This window comes from Dasypus novemcinctus, chromosome 21 (assembly GCF_030445035.2).
Source record: "Dasypus novemcinctus isolate mDasNov1 chromosome 21, mDasNov1.1.hap2, whole genome shotgun sequence".
NCBI classification, from domain to species: Eukaryota; Metazoa; Chordata; class Mammalia; order Cingulata; family Dasypodidae; genus Dasypus; species Dasypus novemcinctus.
The window spans coordinates 24870031-24880391 of record NC_080693.1 but is presented as its reverse complement, the minus strand read 5'-3'; the positions used below and the strand labels follow the sequence as shown (position 1 = coordinate 24880391).

General features: G+C 43.3%; 1 non-coding gene across 1 annotated transcript; it reads left to right on the top strand.

Moving 5' to 3' along the window:
• The first annotated feature begins 7631 nt into the window (after positions 1-7631).
• Positions 7632-7738, top strand: LOC111764058 (U6 spliceosomal RNA). Its single transcript, XR_002796764.1, has one exon. It is a non-coding gene; the product is annotated as a U6 spliceosomal RNA (small nuclear RNA).
• Positions 7739-10361: the final 2623 nt, after the last annotated feature.

Here is a 10361-nt window from a genome sequence, read left to right as displayed (position 1 = left end):
GGAAGTGAGAGGAGAGGAAGAAGGCCAAGGAATGCTGTGGGAACCAATTCTGAGAGGCAAGAATGGGTGATGGGACACCAGAGAGGGTGGGCTGGAGTGAACAGTTGTGATCTGGCGTCCCAGCCCTGTTAAGAGCTTGGGAAGAAGAAAAGGGCCACATATTCGTGGAGCAGAACCATGTTGGGTAGAATGGGGTTGGGAGGCAGGGGATGCAGGCCCTTCCATTATTTTTCTGTCTTCCCACAGCTCCACCCCTGTGGACACTTTCATACATGGCTTTTGGTGGGCACTTGCCCTTATTTCTGTTAGGTACCTAGGAGTGGAACTGTTGGGTCATAGGCATTTAGCTTTAGTGGAGAGATGTCAATGGATTTTCCCAAGTGGTTGAACCAATTTATGTGCGCAGCAGTAATGTACTATCCATTCTTGTCAACATTTGCTATTGTAGTTCTTTTTAATTTTAGCCATTCTGGTGCATGTGTAGTGGTACCTCATGGCAGTCTTAATCTGGATATGCACATTCTTATTATGAAAATAATATATTTTTAAATATGTATAAAATGTAGAAAGTACAAGAGAAGGAATAAAAAATTTTTCATATCCTGCTATCCTCCTTTTTCCTCTTATTTTTGGATTTGGGGATTGGTTCATATACTTCCACCAGCAATGTATGAAAATAGACCGTTTCTTTCTGGACTGGCATTTTTAAGAGTTTTAAAAATATTGTCAGTTTGTCAAGTTAGTATTCCATTGTGGTTGTATTTCACATTTTCTTTTTTTCCTAGTGAGGTTGAACTTTTAAAAAATTATTGCTACTTATGTTACCTTTTGTGTAAATTGTTTTATGTCCTTCGATGAAACAGGTTTTGATCAACATATCTAACAAGAATAACATGGGAAGCAGACTTGGCCCAATGGCTAGGACGTCCGCCTACCACATGGGAGGTCTACGGTTCAAACCCCGGGCCTTCTTGACCCGTGTGGAGCTGGCCCATGCGCAGTGCTGATGCACGCAAGGAGTGCCCTGCCACACAGGGGTGTCCCCTGCCTAGGTGAGCCTCATGCACAAGGAGTGCGCCCTGTAAAGAGAGCCGCCCAGCACAAAAGAAAGTGCAGCCTGACAAAAGAAAGTGCAGCCTGCCCAAGAATGGCGCCACCCACACGGAGAGCTGACACAACAACGGACACGGAGAGCTGACACAACAAGATGATGCAACAAAGAGACACAGATTCCCTGTGCTGCTGATAAGGGCAGAAGCAGTCACAGAAGAACACACAGCAAATGGACACAGAGAAGGATGCCTAAGAGTTCCCTCTTGAGAGCCTCCATGTTGCTCAAATGTGGCCAGTCTCAAAGCCAAACTCAGCATGTAAATGCGTTGCCTATCCCCCAGCATGGGACATGACTCCTGGGGATGAGCCTCCCTGGCACTGAGGGATTACTACCAAGTACCAGCTGATGACGTAACTAGAAAATGAATAAAAGGGTCAACTTGGATCAGCAGAATATCTCAATCTACATATAATACCAGGAGTTAAAAATGCTCTTTGACCTGAATCAAGGGGGAAATGGAAAGGACAAATGAGTTTATATGACTATGAGTCTTCAAAAAGAGCGGGGAGGTTATCAGAGGGGTCAGAGGGGTTGCCCTTATGCACACCTCAGCAGAGTCCCAGAGACAGATAAAGTAGATACAAAGTAGATACAACCCCGGGTATTGGTTCTTCTGAGGGCTACAGAGACCCACAGGTTCTATGGTCATGGCTGATGGAGTTCAGTGCCATGTCAGTTGGCCCTACTTTGGAGTTTGTGTTTCTGTGTGATGGAGCTGGACTCAGATGTGATCTTTGTTCACAAGCCTCTCCTGTTACTTTTACTGGAACTGTAGTTGGTGCTGGGGTTTAATATATACCCAGGGGACCTGAATCTCTGGACTGACCATGTGATAGCCAGGCCCTGAGCCTCAACAGACTTCAGCTCCTACACTCTGGTTTATTGGACTTACCCCACTCAGCTAACATGGAGTTGAAGAAGGTCAACCCCCACACCAGGGAGCCAAGAGTGTCTACAACTGAAAGCAGGAGGATTGCATCCAGCATCCATGTGGAATCTAAGACCCCTCTTGTTACAGATGTGGAGTGGACACAACCATTCCAAGGTCCACAGGATGCAGGAATAGGGTATGGATTAAAGTGGACTTACTGATAATCTATTCATGAACTATTGTGATTTGTAATCGAAGAAAATGTGGCATTGGTGTGGAGAAAGTGGCCATGGTGGCTGCTGGGGGTAGGGAATGGGAGGAAGAGATGAGATGTGGAGGCGTTTTCGGGACTTGGAGTTGTCCTGGGTGATGCTGTGGGAACAGTTACCGGACATTGTATGTCCTCCCATGGCCCACTGGGTGGAATGTGGTAGAGTGTGGACTATGATGTGGACTGTTGACCATGAATTGCAGCAGTGCTCTAAGATGTATTCACCAAACGCAATGAATGTCTCATGATGGAGGAGATTGTTGTTATGCGGGGAGGAGTGGGGTGAGGGGGGTGGGGGGGTATATGGGGACCTCATATTTTTTTAATGTAACATTAAAAAAAGAAAGACAGAAAAAATGGACACAGAGAGCAGATAACTGGGGGGGGGAGGGGAAGGGGAGAGAAATAAATAAAAAATAAATCTTAAAAAAAAAAGAACATGAAAGAAGTTACTATGTGGTAATCTCATGAGTTAATAGATATGCAAAATTCTACATAAGATTTTAGCAATCAGAATATAATACAACTTAAAAAAAATACCTACTTTAACCATTTCTGTTTTTTTCCAGTAAAGTTCAGGTGTCAGCATAACCAATAACATTACCAGTGAAAAATCATATAATTATTTTTTTTGATGCCAAAAGGAAATTCTTCATGGAAACTCTTTCTAAAAGCAATAAAGAGTTGCCTCTTTAACATGACAAAAAGCCACTATTGAAAAGTCAAAATTACACTTAATGGAGAAACATGAATTATTCCTCTTTAAAACAGGGACAAGACAAGGACATATTATCACCATTATTTAATTTAGCTCTAAAAATTCTGACAAAGCTATTTGGGAAGAGAAAGAACGATATACAAGAAAGGGAAGAAATGAAACTATCATGTTTTATAAATGACATGAAAAGCACCTCAAAATTACTAAAGGTAATAAATGAAGGCATGAAAGAAACAAAATATAACACACTAATTTCAAAGAATTTTTATTGTTACATTAATATATTTTCCATCTTTGTTATTTCTATTCTTTATAGAAATAATTTTTCATTCTTTAATAATGCTTTCTAATTTTCTTCGTATAGGTCCTACACATTCCTTACTTAAATGCTCACAGGCTTTTTCAGTTTTTTATTGCTATCGTGAATGGAATTTTTTGTCATTACTTTTGCTTTCTTCTTAACATTTAAAAGAAGGCATTTACTATGTGCACTGATTATAACACTTGAACTTATTTGGTATTTTCTTTCATTTCTCTTTTTCTATCACTGGTACACATTGGCTATTCACAATCAGTAATGAAAGAGGTATATCACATGAATATAGTGATGAAATCTTGTTAAAGAAAAATAAGTTTATTTTTCTGGCTTTCATGTTGTTAAGTTATTCCTATTTTTCTATTGTTCTGCTTCCCTTCTCATTTTTCTTTTGTGATAACCTGGGATAATGTGGATAACCTGGTTTTTAAATTTAGGTAATAAATCACTACACCGCTTGTTTGTATATACAGACTTATAACCACTTAGTAAAATACAGCACTGCACTAGTTACTCTTTGGTTACAGAGTTTTTGCTAACCATGAGCTCCAATTCCAGGTACTGGGTCACATGACTAGTCTCAAGGTACTCTGTTCTGGTTATATATCGCTGCGTAACAAACCATCCCAAAATTGAGTGGCTTAAACAAAAAATGTTTTGTTATCTCTCATTGTTCCGTGTGTTGCCTGGGCTCAATGAGCTGTTCTGGCTCGGGATTTGCTGTTGAGTGGCAGCTGAGGGACTAGAAAATTCTGAAGCCTCAGCCAGGCTGAGCACACAAGATGGCTCTCCTCCATAGCTGGCAGCTGATGCTGGCTGCTGGCTGGGAGCTCAGATGGGCTTGGGCCTCTCTGAACAGGATGGCTGAGTTCTGAGAGGGAGCGTGGCAAGAGCCAGCAATTCCACGAGGCCCAGAAGAAGCTGCAAGTCTTGGAAGTGGGAAGGCTTGGAAATCCCAGAACTCCATTCTACCACTGTCCTGTTCAATTCAAGGCCAGTCCCGGTTAAAGAGGAGGAGAACTGGTCTCGCCTCTTGTGTGTATCAGAAGGGAAGAGATGGAGGCAGTCATCTTTAGGTTAAGCACATGTACGATTTACCGAAATACTCCAGACAGAACCAGGCCAGCAGGAAGTCGTTTTTAATTTCCACTTTACGGTGTTGTCTACTTCAGTGCTTCTCAAATTTCGGTGTGACCACAGATTGCCTGGGGAGCCTGTTCAAAGGCAGGTTCTGATTCCAGAGGTCTGGGAGGGGACTGCGATTCTGCATCTCTAACAAGCTTCCAGCTGAGACGACTGCGCATGGAGTAGCCAGCATCAGCTTCAGCGGATACAAAGCCCATCTGCATTTGGACAGCTGGCCACTATTTCCATTTAGTCTCATGACGTTTTAGTGTCCCTTTTAGATTGGTGCCTCGCAGGGCCCGTTTTCTTTTTTTTAAGATTTATTTCTTATTTACTTCTCTCCCCACCCCGTCTGCTTTCTGTACCCATTCATTGTGTGTGTTCTTCTGTGTACGCTTGGATTCTTGTCAGCGGCATCGGGAATCTGTGTCTCTTCTTGTTGCGTCATCTTGCTGCGTCAGCTCTCCATGTGTGCGGCGCCATTCTTGGACAGGCTGCACCTTTTTCATTCTGGGCGGCTCTCCATACGGGGTGCACTCCTTGTGCGTGGGGCTCCCCCACACGGGGGACACCCCTGCGTGGCACAGCACTCCTTGCGCGCATCAGCACTGTGCATGGGCCAACTCACTACATGGATCAGGAAGCCTGGGTTTGAACCCTGGACCTCCCATGTGGTAGGTGGACGCTCTATCAGTTGAGCCAAGTCCACTTCCCCCATTTTCTAATCAGTTATTTAAGTTCACAGAAAAACTACTGTTTTTTGTATATTTATCTTGGCTCTCACCAATATGTTTAACTTGTGTCTGACCAGTTGATTCTCTTGGATTTTCTAAGTAGGGAATTTTGTCATTGCTTTTCCTTATCAATATTTGTAAATTTTATCTATATTTATTTGCTTTCTTTTCCACTCTCTATATTTCTTGTTTCATCATGATGGCTGGAACCTTCCAAATAATATGAAATAAAAGTGATGATAACTGGCTTTCTTGTTTTATATCTGACTTTACTGGAACTACTTCTAGTGATATGATGTTAATTCTTGAATTATGATGTCAACTTCTGTTTTCTGATGGATACTTTTTATCAAATTAAGAAACTATTTCAGAGTAGTTTGGTATTACATGTCATTATTATTATTTTTCTTTGTTTCTCCAGAACCCTTTACCTATTTGTATCTTTTTTTATTTTTAAGATTTATTTTTTATTTATTTCTCTCCCTTCCCCCCCACCCCCCTGGTTGTCTGCTCTCTGTGTCCATTCACTGTGTTCTTCTGTGACCACTTCTATCCTTAACAGTGGCACTGGGAATCTGTGTTTCTTTTTGTTGCATCATCTTGCTGTGTCAGCTCTCCATGTGTGCGGTGCCATTCTTGGGCAGGCTGCACTTTCTTTCGCGCTGGGCAGCTCTCCTTATGGGGCGCACTCCTTGCACATGGGGCTCCCCTATGTGGAGACACCCCTGCGTGGCACAGCACTCCTTGCGCGCATCAGCACTGCGCGTGGGCCAGCTCCACACGGGTCAAGGAGGCCCAGGGTTTGAACCACAGACCTCCCATGTGGTAGGTGGACACCCTATCCATTGGGCCACGTCCGCTTCCCCCTATTTGTATCTTATCAGTCAGAAGACATTAGGTACCCCACGGGCACTCTTAGGTTTCCCTTCTAGGCCATTCCATTCATTGCCATCTGCCCCCCTCTTTCTTCATGAGAGTTCAAGTTAGAAAGAGATAGAAAGCAAATTTCCTGCCTCCCTATGTTTTCTTTCAACCAAGAGATTTTTTTGTTCTCAAATAATAAGACCCCATTCCTCATCGCAAAATTTTTAAGAAGAAGAAGTTACTAACTTCCTGAATCGCTCAGAAGCTGGCCTCTTACTCATTTCCAAACCTGCTTTCCAATGAGGCCAGACTTTTACATTTCAACATTCATGTGAAGAGAACATAAGCTTAAGTTTAAAAGCAGGTTTCTGGGAAGCAGATTTGACCCAACAGATAGGGTGTCCACCTACCACATGGAAGGTCCAAGGTTCAAACCCAGGGCCTCTTTGACCCATGTGCAGCTGGCCCATGCACAGTGCTGATGCTCTCAAGGAGTGCCGTGCCACGCAGGGGTGTCCCCTACCTAGGTGAGCCTCACATGCTAGGAGTGTACCCCGTAAGGAGAGCCACCCAGCATAAAAAAAGTGCAGCCTGCCCAGGAGTTGCGCCGCACACAAGGAGAGCTGATACAGCAAGATGACGCAACAAAAAGAGACACAGATTCCAGGAGCTACTGACAAGAACACAAGTGGACACAAGGAAAACACAGTGAATGGACACAGAGCAGACAACTGGGGTGGGGTGGGGAAGGGGAGAGAAATAAAAAATTAAAAATTAAAAAAAATAAAGTAAAAAAAAAGTGGTTTAAAAAATACATAAATAAAAGCAGGTTTTCTTCTGCTCTCAGGTAGCCAAGGTAGATGAAGGCAATGAAAGAAAATGCTCCATAGGATCATTTAAACAAATGGTGTTTAGAGACTGTCAGTTGGTTCCTGACAAAACAAAAACTATGAGTCTCGCAGCCTCCGCTCAGAGCTTCAGGCAGAAACAGGGACTAGATGAATGGCAGAGAGTCGATCTTTGACTCAATTAGGGGGAATCAATCTTGTCATGGAGTTCCCAGGGAAATTCAATTACAGGTCAAGTGGAGGCAGCCCCGTAATTGTGGCTTAAGCAGCAGAAATGACAGGTGATCGATAGCTGCCTGGGGAGGATTCTGACTTCAAAGGCCCTGGATTTGTAGTGGGAAGAAAAGGCCAGAGGAAGAGGCTCTGTGGAATTGAAGAGGAGGAGCTGACCACGGCGGGCTTGGCCCCGAGCAAGGGGACTCTGGGCAGAGAGGCCTCTGGGACGGCACCGCCATGGCCGCCTCAGCCACCTGACTGTGGTCGACTTGTGGGGCAGAGGAGCTAATGGGTAGGCCGTCAGGCCGGCGCGGAGCCTCGAGCACCTGGTCCTCCAGCTGAGTTGAGTTCTTTGTCAGAAACAATATTACCCAGGCCACAGCCAGGCCGTGGGAAGTGGGCAAACCAAAGGTCCTGCAAGATGCCGGACTAGACCCAACTCCCAAGGACATGGGCACCCCTTTTCTCTGCTAAAGTATGTTATTTTTTTTTATCATCTTTTATTTTGTAAAGATACATAAATCATGTAAAATGTTACATTAAAAAATATAAGAGTGCTTGCTTTGGCAGCACATATACTAAAATTGGAACGATACAGAGAAGATTAGCATGGCCCCTGCGCAAGGATGACACGCAAATTCATGAAGTGTTCCATATTTAAAAAAAAAAATATATATATATATATATATATAAGAGGTTCCCATATACCCCACTCCCCACAACCCCCCATTCCTCCCACTTCAACAACTTCTTTCATTAGTATATTGCATTCATTGCATTTGATGAGTACATTTTGGAGCACTGCTACACAGCATTGATTATAATTTATATTGTAGTTTAAACTCTCTCCCAGTCCATTCAGGGATTAGAGTGGATTTACTGGTGTTCTACTATAGATTACTGCTGATATTTTAATGTTCTATTCTCTATTTTTTTAAAAAATTTTATTCATTTTGTAAAAATATTACATTCAAAATATATGAGGTCCCATTCAACCCCACCACCCCCACCCCATCACTCCCCCCCCAGCAACACTCACTCCCTTCATCATGACACATCCATTGCATTTGGTAAGTACATCTCTGGGCATCTCTGCACCTCATGGTCAATGGTCCACATCATAGCCCATACTCTCCCACGTTCCATCCAGTGGGCCCTGGGAGGATTTACAATGACCGGTGATTGTCCTTGAAGCACCATCCAGGGCAACTCCAAGTCCCAAAAACGCCTCCACATCTCATCTCTTCCTCCCATTCCCCATACCCATCAGCCACCATGGCCACTTTCTGCTAAATTATGTTAAGATATTCATGAACTAACTGTTCCCCTAGTGGTAGCACAAATATTTCTTGTTTTTGTTTCTGCTTATTTCTTTTGTTATCTTTTTTCTTTTTATTTCTTTTATTTTTTAAGATTTGTTTTTATTTATTTCTCTCCCCTTCCCTGCCCCCCCCAGTTGTCTTCTCTCTGTGTCCATTTGCTGTGTGTTCTTCTGTGCCCGCTTGTATTCTTGTCAGCGGCACCCAGAATCTGTGTCTCATTTTGTCGTGTCATCTTGCTGAGTCAGCTCTCTGTGTGTGCGGTGCCATTCCTGGGCAGGCTGTGCTTTTTTGTCACTGGGCGGCTCCCCTTACGGGGCGCACTCCTGGCACATGGGGCTCCCCTATGCAGTGGACACCCCTGCGTGGCACAGCAGTCCTGGCACAAATCAGCACTACACGTGGGCCAGCTCCGTGGGCCAGCTCACCACACAGGTCAGGAGGCCCTGGGTTTGAACCCTGGACCTCCCATGTGGTAGGCAGATGCTCTATCTGTTGAGCCAAATCTGCTGCCCTTATTTATATTTCTTTTTTTTTTTTTTTTTTTTAAGATTTATTTATTTATTTAATGTGCCCCCCTCCCCTGGTTGTCTGTTCTTGGTGTCTATTTGCTGCGTCTTGTTTCTTTGTCCGCTTCTGTTGTCGTCAGCGGCACGGGAAGTGTGGGCGGCGCCATTCCTGGGCAGGCTGCTCTTTCTTTTCACGCTGGGTGGCTTTCCTCACGGGCGCACTCCTTGCGTGTGGGGCTACCCCACGCGGGGGACACCCTTGCGTGGCACGGCACTCCTTGCGCGCATCAGCACTGCGCATGGCCAGCTCCACACGGGTCAAGGAGGCCCGGGGCTTGAACTGCGGACCTCCCATGTGGTAGACGGACGCCCTAACCACTGGGCCAAAGTCCGTTTCCCAATATTTATATTTCTTGACACACAAATATTTCAAGGCCTTTACAACTGAGTCAAATTCCAGAAGCTTTAAATTTTAAAAATTGATAAATTCTGCTACATTAAATTTTAAAAAAACAGCTTTTGAGAGGAAAAATCGTAAATATATTATACTATAGTTTTTCAAGATATTACCTTTGGGGAAAACTGGGTAAAGGGCCCACAAGATTACTGCGTAGGATTTCTTACCATTGCATGCACAACGGACGATTATCTCAAAAATTAATTTTTAAAATTGTTAATAAAATAAAAACACATATGAAAAAATAGGTTGAATATTTGCGACTTATGTCACAACCAAAGGTCTAACTATCTAATATACAAAGAGTTCTTAGAAAGTCAGAAGAAGACAAACAACCCAATAAAAATTAAGCAAGGATAGGAAGAGAGTTCACACACACACATTCACACACACTGTACATAATATATATATATGGTCTTTAAATACATGAAAAGAAGCTGTCTCCCTCATAAGTGAAGTGCAAACTCTAGCAAGACATCATTTCTTTTTGCTAACACATTGGCAAAAGTCCTCAAATCCAAAAGCTGGCAGCAAACTTTGTTAGTGAGATTATGGGGAAATAGATAGTTCTGGCATTTACCCTTTGACCCAGCAATGCCACTTCTGGGATAGACACATAAGATAACTGCATAAGATACAGATCCATGCAGAAAAATGAAATGGCATTGTCATACCAAAAGACCGGAAACATAAATAGAATATAATAAGTTGTAAGAAAGAAGAAGGAAAATTTCTATGTGAAGATAGCAATGTTCAGAAGGAGATAAAGTATATGCTGCCTTTTAGGGGAAAGGGGGGACCAGAAGATTTATTTGGGGTGTGGGTGTAGCTCAGTGGTTGAGTGTCTGCCTCACATGTATGAGGTCCTAGGTTCAATCCTTGGTACCTCCAAAAAATATATAAATATATATGTATTTGTAAAACAGTTACCCCTAGCGGATGGATGGAGGGGAAAGGTAGAGAAGGCAAGTGTTGAAGCCAAGCTTTTCTGTGGTATCA